The 19,971-nt window shown below is 41.1% G+C and overlaps 1 protein-coding gene across 3 annotated transcripts in view; it reads left to right on the top strand.

Moving 5' to 3' along the window:
* The window catches only part of LOC127004162 (pyrokinin-1 receptor-like), a 215,919-nt gene that overhangs the window by 40,811 nt on the left and 155,137 nt on the right, over positions 1 to 19,971 (top strand). For all 3 annotated transcript variants that reach the window (XR_007757667.1, XM_050871631.1, XM_050871633.1), the window contains exon 3: positions 15,604 to 15,707. The gene's annotated coding sequence lies outside the window, so the exon portion shown is untranslated. The remainder of the gene's footprint in view (positions 1 to 15,603; positions 15,708 to 19,971) is intronic.

Here is a 19,971-nt window from a genome sequence, read left to right on the forward strand (position 1 = left end):
AAGAGAGGGAAAAAAATAGTGAGGGATTTGTGAAGAGAGGGAAAAAAATAGTGAGGGATTTGTGAAGAGAGGGAAAAAAATAGTGAGGGATTTGTGAAGAGAGAAAAATATATGTAAAAAAAGCCGGTCAGATCATTATTGGTACTGATATCTGCTCTTTATTTTTCCAGAACTAGTTGGACATATCATTTAAAGGAGGTAGACTTTAAATACGATAAACTTAAACATAATAAACAAACTAATATGAATTAAGATATAAAACTGTAGAGAAGTGCAATAAACAGCAAAAAAAAAATGATAACAATAATAATAATAGAGAATGAAAAGAATAAAAGGAGAAAAATAAGAAGGGGAAAATGTAAGAACGAATTGAACAAAAATTAATCAGGAAAAAAATAATAACCCATTGAACAAAAATAAAATCTCAACTACTCTCCCTCAAAATGTTTATTCGGCAGCATTTTTCCGGTGCCGTTACCCCCGCTCCTCGCCATTAAGAGAAATAGCCGCCCCGCACACGAGCACATTTGCCACGGATTGATTAGTTCGGAGAAGCGGCAGCGGACGAGAGGCCTTGAAAACTAATCTGTAAAGCGACTCAAAAACAGAAAATACAACAAAGGGAAGTGCAAAGGAAAAACACGTTAGAAAAAAATGTTAAAATCTTTTCCTTTTGACAGTGAAGAATATTTGTTAAATACATAAATAATTAAGTGGAGATCAGTCAATCAATCAATGGGGGCATACGTCGGGGGAGCGTCGCCTCACCCACCCTACGACGCCAAGTCCGGGGGTCTCGCCGGGTAAGTCTCCATGCAGGATCTATCGATTTGCTCAAGCCACGAAGTATGTGGGTGGAACGAAGAGGAAGAGTTGCTGAAAATACTGGAGCTGCTTGGAGATTGCTGTTTTTTTTTTTTTTTGTGTGTGTGTGTGTGTTACAGAGAGAAGGCAACCCAGGGTCAAAAAACAAACAAAAATGCCCGCTAAAACAACATAAAGCTCGGTAAAACAACAAAAAAAGTGTGTGTTTGTGTGTGTTTGTGTGTAGGTACGTGCCTTTGTGTGTGTGGTGTGGGGTGGGGGGGGGAGGTCGGAATTATTAGGGTTTTTTTTCCACCATCCTACTGCGGGCTCCTTCATTACACGGGTTATTAGCGGCGTTCTTGTCGAGCCGCTGAATAATTGCTTGCTCTCATTCACCTCAAGATCCTCGCTTGCGCCCAACGCTTATTATATTTATCTTTCCTCGTTAATTTCCTTCTCTCGCATTCAGTTGATCGCCGTCGTCCCACGCTCGCTCTTTCCTTGGTTTTCATTAATTCGTTTTATTCCAAGCTCCTTTCTCTCTGTCTCTCTGTCTTTCTCTCGCTCTCACTCTCTCTTTATCTATCTATCTATATCTTTCTTTTTCAACACCCATTTATATAGCTGTCTCTATCTATCTGTGTATATCTGTATCTGTGTATCTATCTATCTATATTTATCTCTCCTCTATCTTTCTTTCGATCTATCTATGTATTTACTCTGTCTATCTATCTCTCTCTCTCTTTATCTGTCAATATCTTTCTCCTCTAACACCCATTTATATATCTATCTCTATCTATCTGTCTGTGTATATTTGTGTCTTTATCTCTCTATATATTTATCTCTCCTCTATCTATCTTTCTATCGATCTATCTATGTATCTACTATGTCTATCTCTCTCTCTCTCTCTTTATCTATCAATATCTTTCTCCTCTAACACCCATTTATATATCTATCTCTATCTATCTATCTGTGTATATTTGTGTCTGTGTATCTCTATATATTTATCTCTCCTCTATCTATCTTTCTATCGATCTATCTATGTATTTACTATGCCTTTCTATCTCTATCTCTTTATCTATCAATATCTTTCTCCTCTAACACCCATTTATATATCTATCTCTGTCTATCTGTCTGTGTATATTTGTGTCTGTATCTCTCTATATATTTATCTCTCTTCTATCTATCTTTCTATCGATCTATCTATGTATCTACTATGTCTATCTATATCTCTTGCTCTCTCTCTCGTTCTCTCGCTCGCTCTGTGATCAAGGGACGATGTGAACCATGCCTCGACAGCCCATCGCCCGCTGATCCGCGACCAAACACCGTGGGAGGAGGAGGAAGAGGAGGAGATGGAAGAAGACGCGGAAGAGGTGGAGGAGGAGGAGGAGGAGGAGAAGGAAAAAGAAGAGGACGAGAAAGAGGTGGAATAAGAGGAGGACGGAAATAAGGAAAAGGTGGAAGGAGGAGATGGAGGAGGACGAGGAAGAGGAAGAAGAGGGCGAGGAAGAGGTGGAATAAGAGGAGGAGGATGAAAAAAAAGAAAAAGGAGAAAAAGTAGTGAAAAAGAAATGAAATGCGACATGAAAAGAAGGAAAAGAAAGAAAAAGAACAACTGTCATTATAGAAATACAAAAAAAAACGCACCATATAGTAGAGACGATAATTAATGAGATACAAAAACGTACAAAAAGTAAGTACGTAAATAAGAAAGAACAGTAAGAAGAAAAAAAATTGTACAGCAGGAAACGGGAAAAATAATATCCAGAGAAGTAAACTAAAACAAACCTTCACCAGCGGGCTTTATTTTTTGTTCCCTCTTTTCTTTTTTACCTTGAGCTGACCCCTCACTGTAAAAAAAAAAAAAAAAAAAAAACTTAGCAAACACTGAGATGATGAAGCAAGTTAGGACAAACACTCAGTACTCCGGAGAATTGCAGGGCCAAAAATATACAGTGGGATTGGTACACACAGAGAGAGGGAGAGAGAGAGAGAGAGAGAGAGAGAGAGAGAGAGAGAGAGAGAGAGAGAGAGAGAAAGAGAGAGAGACACACACACACACACACACACACACACACACACACACACACACACACACACACACACACACACACACACACACACACACACACACACTTAGAGCCAGACAGACATTTCTTCTTTAAACTCTCTATCTCCACCTGGGAACAGAGAAGGCTAAGGAATAGTTGAGTATCTTTCGTTTCCTTGACTCACAGGTAAGTCTCGAAACACCTTGAAATATTAACACCTGGCGAATGGGTTGGAGTTACACCTTCAGACCTATTCCCTCCCAGGCCTTAGGTATGGATGTCTGTCGCAGGGGATTTCTCACTAACGCTATTCTTGACTCTTTCTGGAGGGGAGTATCAAGGCGCTTCGACATCCAAAATTGATCGCTCCTCTCATTTTGCCTCTTCTTTTCTGTTTTCTTTACATGAGCAGCCACCTGAAATTGATCTCTCTTTTGGCTTCTCTTTACTTTTATCTTTTATGGGAGCGGCGAGTAGCTGGCTAATGGACTTCTTTGTTTTTGTTTGTTTTTTACCCTTTAGCTCCCTCCTTTGCTGTAAATAAATACGCGCTTCTCACAGTCCCGCGCTCACTATCTAGCGCTGGGAAATTTTAAGAAGCAAAAACAAAACATTACCCCTTCGTTCTGTTTACCATCCCCTAAAGTTTACGCCCTCAAGTTTAAGTTCAAGAAGGAGAGGTAAGAAAATCACTACCCTTTTCCGTTCTATTTACCTTCTCCAAAACTTTACGCCATCAAGTTTCAGTTTAAGACGGAGAGTAGAAAAAGTCATTACCCTGTCACTCTATTTACCTTCTGGAAAAGTTTACGCCCTCAACAGTCAAAGTTCAAGACGGAAAGTTAAAAAAAAAAATCACAACCTTTTAATCGTATTTACCTTCCAGAAAAAGTTTACGCCATGTTCCTCTCTTTTTTTTCTCTTCTCTTTTGTATTTTTCTTTTCCTTTTCTCTTTTTCTATTCTCTCGACAGTTTCCAGAGGTGTCGATAATTATGGCGACAAAATGTATTACTCGGTGAATATTCCTCAAGTTTTCTTTCTCTTTTTTTTTTCTCTGTCTTTTCAATGGTGATTAGAGAGCTTGAAGAACAGATATCGCCCGTCACCTCGTTATTATTCGATCAGGCGAGAGATGATGGGTAAATTTTTTTTTTTTTTTTTTGTACTCTTTTTGTTGCTCTTAAACCGCGTCATCTGATGTATAAAAAAAAAACGCGCACCTGGGTCGTTACCTGAGAGAGAGAGAGAGAGAGAGAGAGAGAGATTACGTAAATAGCGAGTGGGTAATATTTGTACGCCATTACTCGCTTCTCTGGATGTGTATTTGCCTTCTTGTTTTACTGTCCATCCGTCCGTCTCTCTTTTACCGTGTTCCTTCGCCTTTCTCTCTCTCTCTCTCTCTCTCTCTCTCTCTCTCTCTCTCTCTCTCTCTCTCTCTTCATTTCTCTTCTCCGAGCGTCCATTTGTAGCCTTCATGTTGGGTGTAAGAGTTTTGACGCTGAAGAGACGTCTGGTTTTAGGAGGGAAAGAGGAGAAAAGAGAAAGGAGTGCAAAGTTTGGAGGAAGAGAAAGAGGAAAAGAAGAAAAAGCGGAAGAAGTAAGGAAGAAAAATGAATTGAAGTCTGGTGCTTTCATTGGAGTTGTGACAGGAGTGAAGAAAATGAAGACAAGTGTAAAAAAGGAATGGGAACTGATAGATAACAAAGATAAACGAAGAAAAGCGAAAAAAAAAGAACCATAGACACCTTCTCTGACACTGATTGGCCGTGGACAGGAAACAAAAAGAAAAAGAAAAGGGCGAAGAGTCTTAAGAAAGGAGTGGAAAGAAAGTTAAGTTAAAACAAGACGAAGAAGAAAAGGAAAAAGAAAACGAGGAATGAAGAAATATGAAGAACAGTTAATAGACAAGGAAAAGTGAAGAGAGAGCGCAGTGGTGGTGATGGTGATGGTGGTGGTGGTGGTGGTGGTGAGTAACTGACTGACGGGATAGATTAAGTAACATTGCCGGACGCCTCGTGAGGATAAAATGCGCGGCTCGTTGTCAGTGATGATTTAGAAGGTGATGGTGATGATGATGATGATGGTGATGATATGTAGAAAGCTGACAAAGACAAACGATGCGATGCGAATAAAAATGACCAAAGTTTTATCATTTGTTTTCTTCCTCCCCCTCATTTTTCATATCCTCCTCCTCTTCTTCCTCTTCCTCCTCTTCCTCTTCCGACTCCTCCTTTATATCCTCATTATTTATGTATGTACCTTCAAATGTTTCTCCTCCTTCACCATTCTTTTTTTTTGTTGTTGTTGTTTCTTGTCTTGTTCTTTTTCTTTCCCTCGTTTTATTTTTTCCTCTTTTTTTCATTTTTTTGTGTTCTACTTTTCTTCTTTCTAATGTTCCTCCTCCTTCATCATTCTGTTTTTTTCTTTCTTTTCTTGTTTTTCTTTCCCTCGTTTTATTTTTTCCTCTTTTTTCTTTTTTTTGTCTTCTACTTTTTCGTCTTATTTCTAATGTTCCTCCTCCTTCACCATTCTTTTTTTTTCTTTTTCTTTCTTTTCTTGTTCTTTCCCTCGTTTTCTTTTTTCCTCTTTTTCTGTGTGTTCTACTTTTTCTTCTTCCTTTTCTTTTTCTTCTTCTTCTTCTTCTTCTTCATCCTTTTTCTCCTCCTCCTCCTCCTCCTCCTCCATCTCTTCGTACTCCGGGTCTCATGTATCAGCAAAGAGGTGTCCAGAGGGAGTTGAGAGGAGGCGAGATGAAAGAGAAAGCATGAGGGGAGATGAGGTCAGGTGAGGGAGCGGAAGGAAAGCTTGTTATCATCTCCACCACCACCACCACCACCACCTTCACCACCACCGCCACCTTCACCACCACCGCCACTATCAATACTAATTTTATTCCACCACCACCACGACCACTTTCATCACCTCCTCCTCCGTAATCAATATCACCACCAATATTACCACCATCAATATGACCTCAAGAAGAAAAAAGAAGACGAAGAAGAAAAGTAGGAGGAGCAAGATAACGAAAACTATGACATGGAAAAGATAAAGTTAAAAATAAAATAAAAAACCAGCAGCAAAAATAACAAATGAAACAACAGATAATATTAAAAAAGCATTGAGAGGAGTATATTAAGAAATTACAACACCGTTACGACAACTAGATGTAACAATAACAACTAAAAAGCTACAGTGGTGTGTCTGGAAGCTATCAGGAAGGTCCATTGCGTAATCTTGGTAATGTAATGGAAGGGTGGGAAGGAGAGGGAAGGAAGGGAAGGGAAGGAAGGGGAGAGAGGGAAGGACGGCTCATCACATAAGCCTTCTTTCCTTCCCTCCCTACTTTCCATCCTTCCTTCCTCCCTTCCTTCGTCCCTTCCCTCCTTCCTCCCTCCTTCAGTCCCTTCCTCCTTCTGACTGGCAACCATTTTATCGCAGGAATCGGGAAAAGGGAACCTCGTCTCCCGCAAAAGAGGAGATTTTAAACTGGAGAGAGTAAAAAGGCGACACAAGTCCTAGAATGGTATACCGACGCCTCACGACAGCGCGATGGGAAGTATGGGGTCTGGCGTAAGAAAGAACCCTTGCTATGATAACACGAGGCGAGCCGTGAATGATTAGTGTATATGGAACGGTGGAAAGAATTAAGATGAACATAAGAGATTAAGATAAAGAAGGGTAGAAAAGGAACATTTGGAGAAACTAGAGAGCATAAGTAGTATTAAAGAAAGTGGAAAATTATTAAGATGAACACAGAGATTAGGATGAGGAGGGTTAGAATAGGAACATTTGGAGGAACTTGAGAGGATTAGTAATATTTAAAGAAAGAAGGAAACAATGAAGATGAACAAAAGTAAGATGATGATGATGACTAAAAAGCGAACATACGGAGAAACTGTAAAAAAAACATCAGTAGTATTTATGGAAAGAGGGAAAGAATTAAGATGGGCACACTGGAGTAAGATGATGATAAGGAGAATTAAAAAGCAAACATACGGAGAAACTGAAGAAAAAAGAAGCCGCTAATTGTCATTTTTTTTCTGTCATTTTTTTACAGCAGAGAAGACAGAGCAAGGACGTAAAAAAAAAAAATAATGAAAAAAAAAGCCCGCTACTTACTGCTTCTAAATAGAGCAGAGTGGCGGTAAATTTGTTAACCCGGTAGCTGCGGGGGTCATGTTTCTTAGGTTAGGTTAGGTTAGGTTAGGTTAGGTTAGGTTAGGTTAGGTTAGGTTAGGTTAAAGGCCCCTCTAATTAAAACAATGAGAAAGAATCATCACTCACGCAAACCATTTCATAATACATATCAACGCATGTGTGATCAGTTTATGCATCATCTATTTTGGGAGGTTTATATCATGGCAGAAATTTGGCCCATCGCTGGTACACGGTAAAGCCACAAATTTGGCCCGTCGCTGCTACCGGGTTAAGAGACGCTGTTCTTCTTTTCTCTTTTTTTCACAGAGTATCGCCGTAATATATCGTTTTTCTCGATCCTCTGCTCCTTCCCTCCCTCCCCCTCTCTCCCTTGCCGGTGCTCCCTTTGTCAGAAGTTCCTAAGTTTGGATTGCCGGACATCTGAGTGGCGTATGGGTGATCCTCGGGCTCGGCGGTGGCTAAAAGTTGTCAGCCTATTGCCTTCCTCTTCTTCCTCCCCCTCATTTTCCATATCCTCTTTTTTATTTTCCTCTTCCTTCTTCTTCTTCTTCCGTGCCTCTGCTCTCCTGATTTAGATGACGCGGAAGGGGAGAAAATTTGCAGCAACAGGAAGGGAAGAAAGTCCAGAAGTTATAAGTCGAATTTCTTGCACTCTTATTTTTTTTCTCCTTTTACTTTGCTTTTCTATTTCAGGATTTAAATTATGTCCACGTGCTTCTTGATTCTTATATTTTGCTTCTCCTTTCGTCTGCTTGTTTTCCTCTTCCTCCTCCTCCTCCTCCTCCTCCTCCTCCTCTTCCGACTCTTCCTCTATATCCTCATTATTTTTACATGTACCTTCGAATGTTCCTCCTCCTTCACCATTCTTTTTTTTTCTTTCTTTTCTTGTTCTTGTTCTTTCCCTCGTTTTCTTTTTTCCTCTTTTTTTCATTTTTTTTTTTTTCTTCCTCCTCCTCCTCCTCCTCCTGTTGCCGCGGGACGCAAACTTTCTTCCCCGCATCAAGTACAATTGTGCCCTGACGACTCGGCCACCGCCTCTGCTGGTTAATAGCAAGACGACTTCTGGCTCTCAATTTCTTTTTTACAGTAGAGGAAGCAGCAGTAACAAAAAAAAAAAGTCCATTAGGTGCTGCTCCTGTAAAGAAAATAGAAGAGGTCAAAAAAAGAGGGTCACTTTCTTATAGTTTTACAGATTTGACCCGCTAATATATGTTAACCCCTTGACTACGGATCTCCTACCAGACATCACCAAGCTACAGGAACGGAACAAAAAGTGTCTGCTACAATTCAATGAAGAAAAATGTAAAGTCCTGCACCATGGGAGGGGATATCCAGCACACCAATACCACATGGGAAACACTCCACTATCCACCACAGAGGCAGAGAAAGACCTGGGACTATAATATTATGTTACCAGGTTACGAGTGAAGGCGAAATCCGTGCCAATCGCAGCGGGCGGGTTAATACTAGTAGAGGGTCAGAAGGTTTAACATTTTCACCCCGATGGTAAATGATAAGCGTAAAAGAAAGTCAGAAGGTTCCTCATCAGACCTTACCCTCTGAGCATCAAATCGCAAAAGTCTGTTTATGAAATGTTTGAAACAGCGCAAAGAAAGAAACCTCTACGACTCCCACACGGTCATAAGTACCACTCAAGCGTGATCATATCTCAACGATGCGGTGCTGATGGGCTTAACTCCATTATTGAGTGACTGTTGAAGAATTCGCCACACTTATGAGCAGGAGGACACAATACAATGAAATATAATCAGAATACGCAAGAACTAAAAATAAAAAAATAAAATGAAAACGTTCCCTTGAAGACTTGAATAGTTCACTCCGAAACGTTGAACTAATGGTTAAATCACATGAAGTTACGTGTACTCGAATCCATAATTCTTGTCCATTGCTGAAAGAAATTAAAAAGTGCATAAAAGGTAAAGAGTAATTAGAAGCAGATGTGTGTGCGTAAATGAAGTTGGAAAATGTACGTTTGTGCGTAAAAGAAGTAGAAATGTATATATGTGTGTAAAGAAAGTAGGAATATAGGTCTGTGTGTGTGTGTGTGTATGTAAAAGGAGATAGATTTGTGTGTGTAAAGAAATAGGAATATGTGTCTTTGTGTTTGTGTATAAGGGAGGCAGACAAATTGGTGTGTGGGTAGGGAAGAGACGAGTGTTACAGATGGATGCGTCAGACCTTTTAGTAACGTATAACTCCCGATAACTAATGTGAGTGTCCGGCCATCCCTGAGCACACCCAGCATTAGTATTATTCCACGTGGGCGCCTGGAACACATCAACATTATTCCACCCGAGCAACTTTCCACCCTCCAACAATTCCATCATTAGGAGTGTTAAGTATTGGCTGTTGACTCTCCTCATTTCTCATTCCCTCATTCCCCTCCGCGCCTTCTGTCTCTGTCTGTCATTCCGTCTCCCTCTCTGTTTTTCCATCTTTCTCTGTCTGTCTTTCTCTCCCTCTTTCACTCTTCATCTACCTCTCTGTTTATTTCCTTCCCTGTGTCTTTTTTTCCTTCTCTCTGTCTGTCTTTTTCTCTGTCTCTTTCCTTTCCTCTGTCTTTTCCTTTCCTTTGTCTGTTTTCTTTTTATTTCTGTCTGTTTTTTTCTCTCTGTCTGTCTTTCCTTCTCTTTGTCTCTATTCTTCCCTCTGTCTATTTTTCCTTCTCTCTCTCTGTCTGTCTTTTCTCTCTCTCCATCTACCTCTTTGTCTGTTTTTCCTCCTTTCTGTTTCTTTCCTTTCATCTGTCCGTTTTCCTTCTCTCTCTTTCCGTCTTTTTCTCTCTCTCCATCTACCTCTCTATCTGTCTTTCCTTCCATCTATCTGTGTCTTTTCTCTCTCTATCTGTCTCTATTTCCCTCTCTCTCTTTACCTACCTCTTTTTCTCTGTCTTTTCCCCCCTTTTCTCTCACTGTCTACCAACTTATTACTGTATCCATCTGTCTATCCGTCTCTTTCTCTCTCCCTTCCCTCTTCTCTTTAACCCGTCTATCCTCTCCTCTCCAAAGCCTCTCATATGGGTTCAGGGGTTCTGGTACCAAAATTAACTAATGTTCGTGATCCTACTCTTTCTGTCCTCTTTTCTCCTGGTCCTTTCATCCTTCCCCTCTTCCTTTTCTTTCTCCTTTTCTTCCTTTTTCCTTGTCTTTATTTTGTTCTTGTTGGATCAAAGGTCGGCACACGGGGCTGGGCAGGGAACGCTTCACTGACAGATTGATAGATAGATAGATTGATTGCTTGATATACCGGGACTTTTTGTTTTGTTTTTTAGCGGGCTTTTTTTTATTTGCAGGCTTTTTGTTTTTGTTTTTCTTAAGGGACTTTTTTTTTTTCTTAGTTTTTGTCCCTGAGCTGTTTACTGTAAAAAAAATAGATAGATAGATAGATAGACAGATAAGAAGAGAGAGAGAGAGAGAGAGAGAGAGAGAGAGAGAGAGAGAGAGAAACAAACCAACGGGCTAGGGGGAAAGTCTCCCTCACATCGTACATCAACTCGTGTCGTTCATCCTCTTCCCTGTCACTCGCCTTTCCTCCTTTCTTCCTCTCCTCCTTTCTTTCCTCCTTCCTCCTCCCTTTCTTCCTCTCCTCCTTTCTTTCCTCCTTTCATCCTGCCTTTCCTCCTTTCTTTCCTTTCCTCCTTTCCTCCCGCCTTTCCTACTTTCTAACCTCCTTTCTTTCCTCCTTTCCTCCTTCGATCTTCGTATCCTTCGGCCTCAATATCCTCCGGCCTCAGTATCCTTCGTCCTTACTATCCTTCAACCTTAGTATCCTTCAGTCTTAATATCCTTCAACCTTAGTATCCAGTTTAAGAGAGAGAGAGAGAGAGAGAGAGAGAGAGAGAGAGAGAGAGAGAGAGAGAGAGAGAGCAAATAATTCCCAGCACAGTGACTCTCTCTCTCTCTCTCTCTCTCTCTCTCTCTCTCTCTCTCTCTCTCTCTCTCTCTCTCTCTCTTTCCCTTTTCCCTCACTCCTCATTCTTTTGCAGTCTTTTCCTCTCTTCGGCCTCTCCTCCATTCACTCACTTCCTCTCATTGTCTCCATTCCGGGAAGCGACAAAGGGAAGGCGGAGGATGCAAAGATGCGGTGGTGATGGTGATGGTGATGGTGATAACGGTGATCATGAGAGGTGGGGTGGGGGGTGATCTCTGGGGCTAAACCGGAGATTAATTTTTCCTTCTTTCCCTCCCTCTTTTTCTTCCTATATTGCTTGACTGCGGAGGTGTAAGGAAAAATGGAGAGAGGACTTGGAGGAGGAGGAGGAGGATATGGACTCGCAACGTTGCCAGATTGTCTTACTCAACCTCTTACATTTACCGACTTCCGACCCAAAAACTGTCTCGTGGACCCCAATAAGGAGATTCACTTATAATTATCGTTAAAATAGTTGATTCCTGATGTTTCTCGGCAATAGTTAGGCGTCAGAAACCGGTAAATACTATGCTCTGAGTACGATAATCTGGCAACGGTGAGATGGAGATGACGGTGATGGAGGAAGGAATGGAGTATTAAGTGAAGGAGGTGGAGGTCGATATTTTCATGTGTATTTGGTGACTGTATTTAAACCCGTTTCTAAGATATTTTGCTAACGGACAGACAGACAAACACACACAAGACAGACGAACAACCACCAAAACAGTACATTCCCATAACCTGATCCAAAAGGAGAAACCCATTTTTTGTTACCAATATAATATTAAAAAAGCTCAAATATAAAAGCATCCATATTTTAGTCCTCCCTGCGAAGAGTCCCTCCCTGCAGTAGTCTAGTCGGTATCGCTCCTGTGTCTCGCCTGTTTGTTTGCCTGTGACGGAAGACTCGACGGCGGGGTGCATGCAATTCTACCTTCCGTCTGCTTATTGCGCTTCTTTCCGCGAGTTTTGCTGCAGCTGTGCCGAGTGAGGGATTGGGCGGAGGAGAGGAGGAGACGTTCCGTGCGATTACAGTGAACGAAGAGGAAGTGGAATATGCAGAAACGAGGAAAAGGAAGGACAGGAAAAGAATACGAAAGAAGGAAAATATGGATCGTGTATCACCTTGGAAGAGGAAGAACAACAAGAGATTAAGGATTAAGAAAGGGAAAAATATGTCATGTAAAAATGGGGAGAAGGAAGAACAGGAGGATACGAAATAAATGAAAAAATGTAGCTTGTAAAATCGGGGAAAAGGAAGAACAGATTAAAATACGTAATAAGAGAAGGAAAAAGGAATTATAAGTGAAAATGAGAAAGAGGAAGGATGAAAAGTGAAAACGGAGTAAAAGAAGGAAAAGATATGTAGAATTGGCGAAGAGGAAAAACAGCGAGAAAACGAAATAAATAGGAGAAAAAATAATATGTAAAAATGGGTGAGAGGAAGAATAAAAAGAGAAAACGGGATAAAAGAAGGAAAAAAAATGTAGAATTGGCGAAGAGAAAAAAACAGCGAGAAAACGAAACAAAAAGGATAAAAATTAATATATAAAATCGGCGAAGAAGAGGAAGAAGAGCGAGGGAATGCGAAATGAGATGAAAAGCAAGGCGGCATAAATTTTAGGTATGACTTGAAGTACTCTCTCTGCCAGGACGGGAGCGAAATATTACCCTGAAGCAGAACTACAAATTTCAGCTATATCAGTTTAAAGTAGGTCATTCAGGAAAAAAAAAATAGCAAAGTCATCTACATGTTATTAAAAAAAGAATGGCAGTGTTCAAATGATTATGCTTCCGTCCCTCCGTCCTTCCTTCCATCCTTTCTTCCTTCCTTTCTTTCTTTCTTTCTTTCTTTCTTCCTTCCCCCCTTCCTTCCTTTCTTTCTTCCTTCCTCCCTTCCTTCCTTTCTTTCTTTCTTCCTTCCTTCCTTCCTCCCTTCCTTCCTTTCTTTCTTTCTTCCTTTCTTCCTTCGTTCCTTTCTTTCTTTCTTTCTTTCTTTCTTTCTTTCTTTCTTTCTTTCTTCCTTACTCCTTACCTTCCTTCGTCAGGTTCGTGAAATTAAACATTCATTCATTTATATATTAATTCTTTTCGTCATTTGTCAGTCCACTCCTTCACAACGTTCTTTTTTATAGTTTCTCTTCCTCTTAGTCATTACATTTATGCCGTTTTGTCTTCTTTCCATTTTCTCCCTTCTCTCCTTTTTATTTTTTTTATTTCTTTCCTTTCATTTCTCTCGTTTTTCCTTCTTCCCCTTCATTTTCTTCCTTCTCTCCTTTTAAATTTTTCTTCCCCTTCATTCCTTCCATTTCTCCCGTCTTATCTTCTCTTTCTTTTTTGTTCCTTTTCTCCATTATTCTTCCTTTCTTCACACCGGAGCAGCTGGAATGCATCGAGGACGGATTGCCAGCTCAAGGGAAAAAAAAAAATCTCTCTCTCTCTCTCTCTCTCTCTCTCTCTCTCTCTCTCTCTCTCTCTCTCTCTCTCTCTCTCTCTCTCTCTCTCTCTCTCTCTCTCTCTCTCTCTCTCTCTCTCTCTCTCTCTCTCTCTCTCTCTCTCTCTCTCTCTCTCTCTCTCTCTCTCTCTCACCCTAAGCGAGATAAGATATGGTAATGTTATATAAGTGTGTCACCGGAAGAGAAGATTGATGTGAACATAAATCAAATGGAAATTAGCATCGAGGACACAGCAGAAAAAAGAAAAAAGAAAAGACGTGCCAAGGGTGTAAAAATATCAGCTTAACAAATAGAACAGTTGATCAATAGAATGTGAAGCTGTAGAGAGTGATGTTACGGGTGTTAACAGGTATTTACAAATTGAAATACGTGTATGGCAAAATGGTTTAAAAATCGAAACAAAACGAGTCTAGCTCAATCCTGTAAAAATGTAATAACACACACACACACACACACAGACACACATAGACACACACACACACACAGACACGTGCGTGCATATATGAAAAGGCTGAGCACTGTCTACTGTGGGTTGAAGTTTTTTTACTTTTTTTTTTTTTACGTCGGGGCCTATGCCGGTAGGCTTTTTCCCGGTGGGGCCTGATGGTCGGCCCAAGGCTTCTTCCCGGTGGGTCCTGATGGTCGGCCCAGCCCGTTCTGGCGCAGGTGAGTGTTTATAGTGGCGCCATCTTGCATTGGCTCATGCTGCCCTCCCGGAGCTCATCTTTAATCCTAGAATCTAGAGTCCCGGTTGATAGGTGGTCTTCTGGACAGCATATATGTGGGTAGTTTTAAGCCACTCGGCGGCGGCTGAAAAATCCCAGCTTGGTGGCACCGGGCGGGGATTGAACTCGCGTCCTCCTGAACGCGGTGGTGTTACTCTGTCGATCCAGCCACCGCCTCCCTAAGTGACTTGTAAAAGATGCCACACCACATCCAAGGTCTGAGGGATGTAATATTATTGCTTCTCTATACTCGTCTGTCTGTGTGTTTGTGTGTGTGTGTGTGTGTGTGTTGCTAACTGGCGAAGTGCGGGTGTGGCGGAAGAACGAATCGATGACCGTCAACAAGGTAAACACTAAAGTCATGTTCACCAATCATTTCCATGTTGAGCAATTAGTCATCCAAGAGGAGGCTTTGGGACAATTAATGAATATGTAGGCTTGGGACCAATCATGCAAACCGATCCTTAACTAGAACCGGAAATTACATAACGAGAGGCTCTCTGCTGCCGTGTTCCAAGTGAATGGTTTTGAAGCAGTGCGTTGTCCCTGCCGATGGAGACGAGCATTGAGTAAGTCAGTACTATGAATTATTACTGCCAAAGAAAACCTGAAATAGATAAGAAAAGAGGCAAAATAGATGACATAAGAGGCAATAATACAAATAGATAACGGTCAGTACACAAAAGTATGTAAGACAGGAGACAGCAAATGGACGGAGTGATGAAATAACGAAGTGTATGGAACGTTTACATCGAGGCTGGAAACTAGCAGCACACGCTATGAACAACTGGTGGAAACATTTCAGAGCAGTTAATTAATAAAGACTAACTGTGTGTTTGTTTGCGTGTGCGTGTGCGTTTGCGTGTGTATATATATAAACATAGTATACCTACACTGAATATAAGTAAGGAAACCGAATGTAAACGTAAAATGGAAGGTGTGGTGGAGTCTAAAGAGGGAGTGAATCACGGGCGTCTCCTCCCGTCGCATCACAAGCCTTTCACGGCCAGGCTTAGAGCGGCGGACCGGAGGGAGAGGCCTTCACGCTTAGGGCTCGCTGGCCCTACATAAAGGAGAGGGAAGGGAACGCGGAGGCAGAAAGGGTCCCGGGAGTACTTTCATTTACTCTTTCTGAAGTAAATAGTCAACACACACACACACACACACACACACACACACACACACACACACACTAACACACACACACACACACACACACACACACACACACACACACACACACAAAGAGAAATGGATTTGGCTGTATGAAAATACTTCGCATGAATAGTTTGCGAACACGACAGTAAAACCTTTGAAGTTAATACTTGAATTCGGTGTTTTATGAGCTTAAACACGAAGATTACACATAAAACTTAGATTACACACAGAATAAGGAGAAAAAAAAACATGGTTAACAAAAAACATTCATACAAAATATCTGAAAATCTAACATTGTATTTACCTTTGGCAGAGTGGTGCTTGAGGGGCGCTGACCCCCTCACCCTCCCCCCTCCCCCCTCACCATCACCCGAGGACACCCACGGACGCACCACCTGAAGGCTCGGCGAAGGAAAGGTAACAGTGATTGCATTGTTGGTGTTGCTGTTGTTTTTATTGTGGGTATTGTTATCTTTATTTTTATCATTATTATTGTTTATTATTATTGTTGTTGTTGTTGTTGTTCTTTTTATTATTATTATTATTATTATTATTATTATTATTATTATTATTATTATTATTATTATTATTACCAGTATTAATATTTGCGCTGCTTATGGGATCTGTATATTGTCAGGATTCTTGGCATGTTGTTTCCCGTGTCGTCAGAGATGGGAGTTAATCCTTGAGGAATAGAACATTATAACCATTAGCATAAAAATAGCGCCACACCGTCAAGTCTAGCATGCACCCGCCCGGCAACTAGCGAACTTCCAATCATCACAACACTGTCACTAATACGGTATATAAATTATTTACCGGTTTCTGGCCATGACTGTAGCCAAGAAACTCCAATACTTAACCATTTAAACGATAACTATATATGAATGCAGTTATTTGGGTGATGAAAGCAGTTTTTAGGTCGGAAATCGGGAAACATAAGAGGCAGAGTACGATAATCTGGCAACGTTGTATGATGTAGCGTCACCCACTCGAGGCTCCAGGCAAACAGTGACTTTCAGATATAAAAAGATGTCCTCCTTACCTCGCTGATCTTGAATTGCTAACTCCATGCACACCAAAAGAAGAGTCATCAGTTAGCTTATTTACCGTCTTCATTCCCTTAACCCCTTGACTGCGGATTTCCTACAAAAAGACATCATCAAGCTACAGGAATGGAACAAAAAGTGGCTGCTACAATTCAATGAAGAAAAACGTAAAGTCCTGCACCTTGGGAGGGGATATCCAGCATACCACTACCACATGGGAAACACTCCACTATCCACCACAGAGACAGAGAAAGACCTGGAAGTATATGTGACCAGGCTACCAGTGAAAACCAAATCCGTGCCAATCGCAGCAAACGGGTTAACGCTTCCACTTCCACCTCATATTTTGGCAGTCGTTAATCTGTTTTGTATTTTGCATGCTGTTTACTATAACCTATTTTCTGCCCTGTATTTCGCATGCTAGTTTCAGTATATCCACGCTCTTTCGTATGCTCTGTTTTGTTTAATTTGTATTCTTTTGCTATAACCTATTTTCTGCCCTGTATTTCATGTGCTAGCTTCAGTATATCCACGCTCTTTCGTATGCTCTTTTGTTTAATATGAATTCTTTTGCTATACCCTATTTTCTCTTTCGTATGCTCTTTTGTTTAATATGAATTCTTTTGCTATACCCTATTTTCTGCCCTGTATTTTATGTGCTAGCTTCAGTATACCCACGCTCTTTCGTATGCCCCATTTTGTTTAATATGTATTCTTTTTCTATAACCTACTTTCTGCCCTGTATTTCGTGTGCTAGTTTCAGTATATCCACGCTCTTTCGTTTGCTCTTTTCTTTAATATGTATTCTCTTGTGGCACTCGTCAGCTCCTTTTGTATGCTCTATCTACATTCCCCTCACGCTCTCACAGTTTTCTATAACATTCTCGCTTCGGCTTTCATCCCTGTCGGCCTTACTCGTCCTCAATATCACTGTCATGACTCTCGTAACAGAATTTTCCCCTGTATATTCCATCCATGCAGCCGTAGCACGTAAAACACGATTCCCTTTTTCTCTCTGTACCTCTCACCGCTTCGCCTCTCTCCCTTTATATCAAACGCACGAAAAGTTCCAAATCAGTCTCTTAAAACTCCCCTCACCGTTGCCCGTTCCTAATTCCTCTTGTTATTTGAGAAGTGTTGAAATTTATGCTGTGTGTGTGCATGTGTGAGGGGAGGGAAAGTGCGTGTGTGAATGGGGGTAGGGGGTGCGTGTGTGTGTGTGTGTGTGTGTGTGTGTGTGTGTGTGTGTGTGTGTGTGTGTGTGTGCTGGGCTGACGCAGTATCTGTTGGCAGGGGAGTGATGGCCGCCCTTCTCACAATGATCATAAACTTTGTCCTCTAAATGGCATCATCGGTCGCAGAGGTGGAAAGAAATTGAAGTTTATGAAAGAATTGGCCCAAACAGCTGACCATTCCCTTCGTCGATTGCTTGTGATAATAAATGTTTCAGAGTGGAAAGTTCTTAATAATTTTTGTGTACCGTGTCTGTGAGAGCGTCATCTGTTAGGTCAAGGGCTCTGGGGATTATCCGTCATTTTGTTCTGTGTCGGAATATTTGCCTTTGTCAGCGAGGCGGCAATATAAACAACGAAAAAATAAATAACCGTTAGTAAAAATAATGGATGAAGAGGAGAGGAGCAGGGGAAGCAGAGGATGTGGAGGAGAATGATTTCGCTTTGCCAAGTAAATTTAGATTGTGGAAATGTAATGAAAATAAGAGAAATGTATTAATGTAAAGAAATTTAAAGAATATAAAGAAAATAAGAGAACTGCACTAATAACGCCTCACCTTGAACTTCATTTTGACTTTTGACCTCACCAGCAAGTATTTTGACCGTCCCTCAGATTTACCATGTAGGGGAGAGAGAGAGAGAGAATAACGTTACGCTACTACACACATATAAACGGTTAGAAAAGTAATAACAGTTCCACAAAGGCTGTATGGTAATCTTTCGAGCCTACCAACGCGAGGCTTATAAGTGACAATGGCCCTGGATGTCCCTCTCTCAACGTTCCTAACACTATCCTTACCGGTGATGCTTCGGGCCGTGATATTGTCGTCGAGATGCAAGGCGTAAGAATCTCTCGTCTTTGCGTATTCATAAAACGTGGCAAAAATCCTGGGAATGCAATACTAACGGGAGAAGATAATTTTGTTTGTCTTTTATTCTTTCCTCGGCGGTTTTGAGATTTAATATGGCTGGGGTTTCCGACTTCTTAGATATAAATGTTTAAGACAAATCAGTTTCCTCGGCGTTTCCCTAGACCCCCTGTTGCTACGGCCTCCGACTTCCTGAGACCTACGCGTCGAATGTTCAGAATAAACACCTTTACAAAAATAACAGTAACGGGGCGTGTATTCATAACTTTCAAACATTCCCATGAAGTAGTGTGCAGGCTGTTGATGTTGTGTATTAAAAATTGACCCAACAAACATGAAAGAACCCCTTAGAGTCTAAACTATGCCTCCTGTATAGTTTAGCAGTAACCGGGCGTGTATTCACAACTTTCAAACGTTTTCCGTGTAGTAGCGTACAGGCTGTGATGTCGTGTATTAAAAGTTAACCCAACAAACATGAGAGAACCCCTTAGAATATGCCTCCTGTATAATTTAACAGTAACGGGGCATCTATTCACAACTTTCAAACGTTTTCCGTGTAGTAGCGTGTAGACTGTTGATGTCGTGTATTAAAAGTTAAACAAACACACATGAAAGACCCCTTAGAACGTACCCCGTGTACAACTCTCTGTGCTCGTGAATAATTCGGCCATGAAATTATGTTCCAGTAAAAATCCTTCTGGCCTCCCTCGCTTGGTCTCGCTGCAACACACAGATTTTCTTCAAGCCGTGTTGCGTCAGGGCGGCAGACATTGCTCATGCCAAGTCTCAAGGAAGAAAAAAATAACACGCAGCCACCCACCGAGTACCTTTATTAAAAAACTGACGGACTTCACAACTCGAGCGACGCATGAATATACAGCGCGGGAGTTGTCAACGTCACTCACATCTGGCAGCGTAAATGTTTTCAGTTTGGCACGAATCATAAATCATAAGTTCGCTCCCCTTTGTGTCTTCGCTCGTCAGTTAAAATTTTATCCTAGTGGGTATTGCAAAACGGAAGCCAAACATTATCACTGATGCAGAAATGTGATATCAGTAACGTCTGGCAGCGTCCATGTTCCCAATTCTGCACGAACCATAAATCAAAATCATCAGCATTAATTTATTTTCCCTTTGTCTCTTCGGCGGTTAGTTAGTTTTAAAATAGTGAGTATCAAAAAACGCAAGTCAAACGTTGTTGCTACAAATGTGGATTGTGTTAGGGGGTTGTGTGTGTGTGTGTGTGTGTGTGTGTGTGTGGGTGTGTGGGTGTAGGCGGCCGAATAAACACGATACACGTTGGGCTGTAATACGCTATCAAAGCCCGCACAGTTTACTTTGTTAGCCCCTAATTAAGCACGGCAAACATGTGAAACTGTATGCATTGAAAGGTTTGGATGGAAAACATGTACCGTACTGCATTGGCCTGTGTGTGTGTGTGTGTGTGTGTGTGTGTGTGTGTGTGTGTGTGTGTGTGTGTGTGTGTGTGTGTGTTTGAGAAAGAAATAAACAAGGAAAAAAAAGAAATTGA

The sequence above is a fragment of the Eriocheir sinensis genome, chromosome 27, assembly GCF_024679095.1.
Source record: "Eriocheir sinensis breed Jianghai 21 chromosome 27, ASM2467909v1, whole genome shotgun sequence".
In the NCBI taxonomy this organism is placed as follows: domain Eukaryota; kingdom Metazoa; phylum Arthropoda; class Malacostraca; order Decapoda; family Varunidae; genus Eriocheir; species Eriocheir sinensis.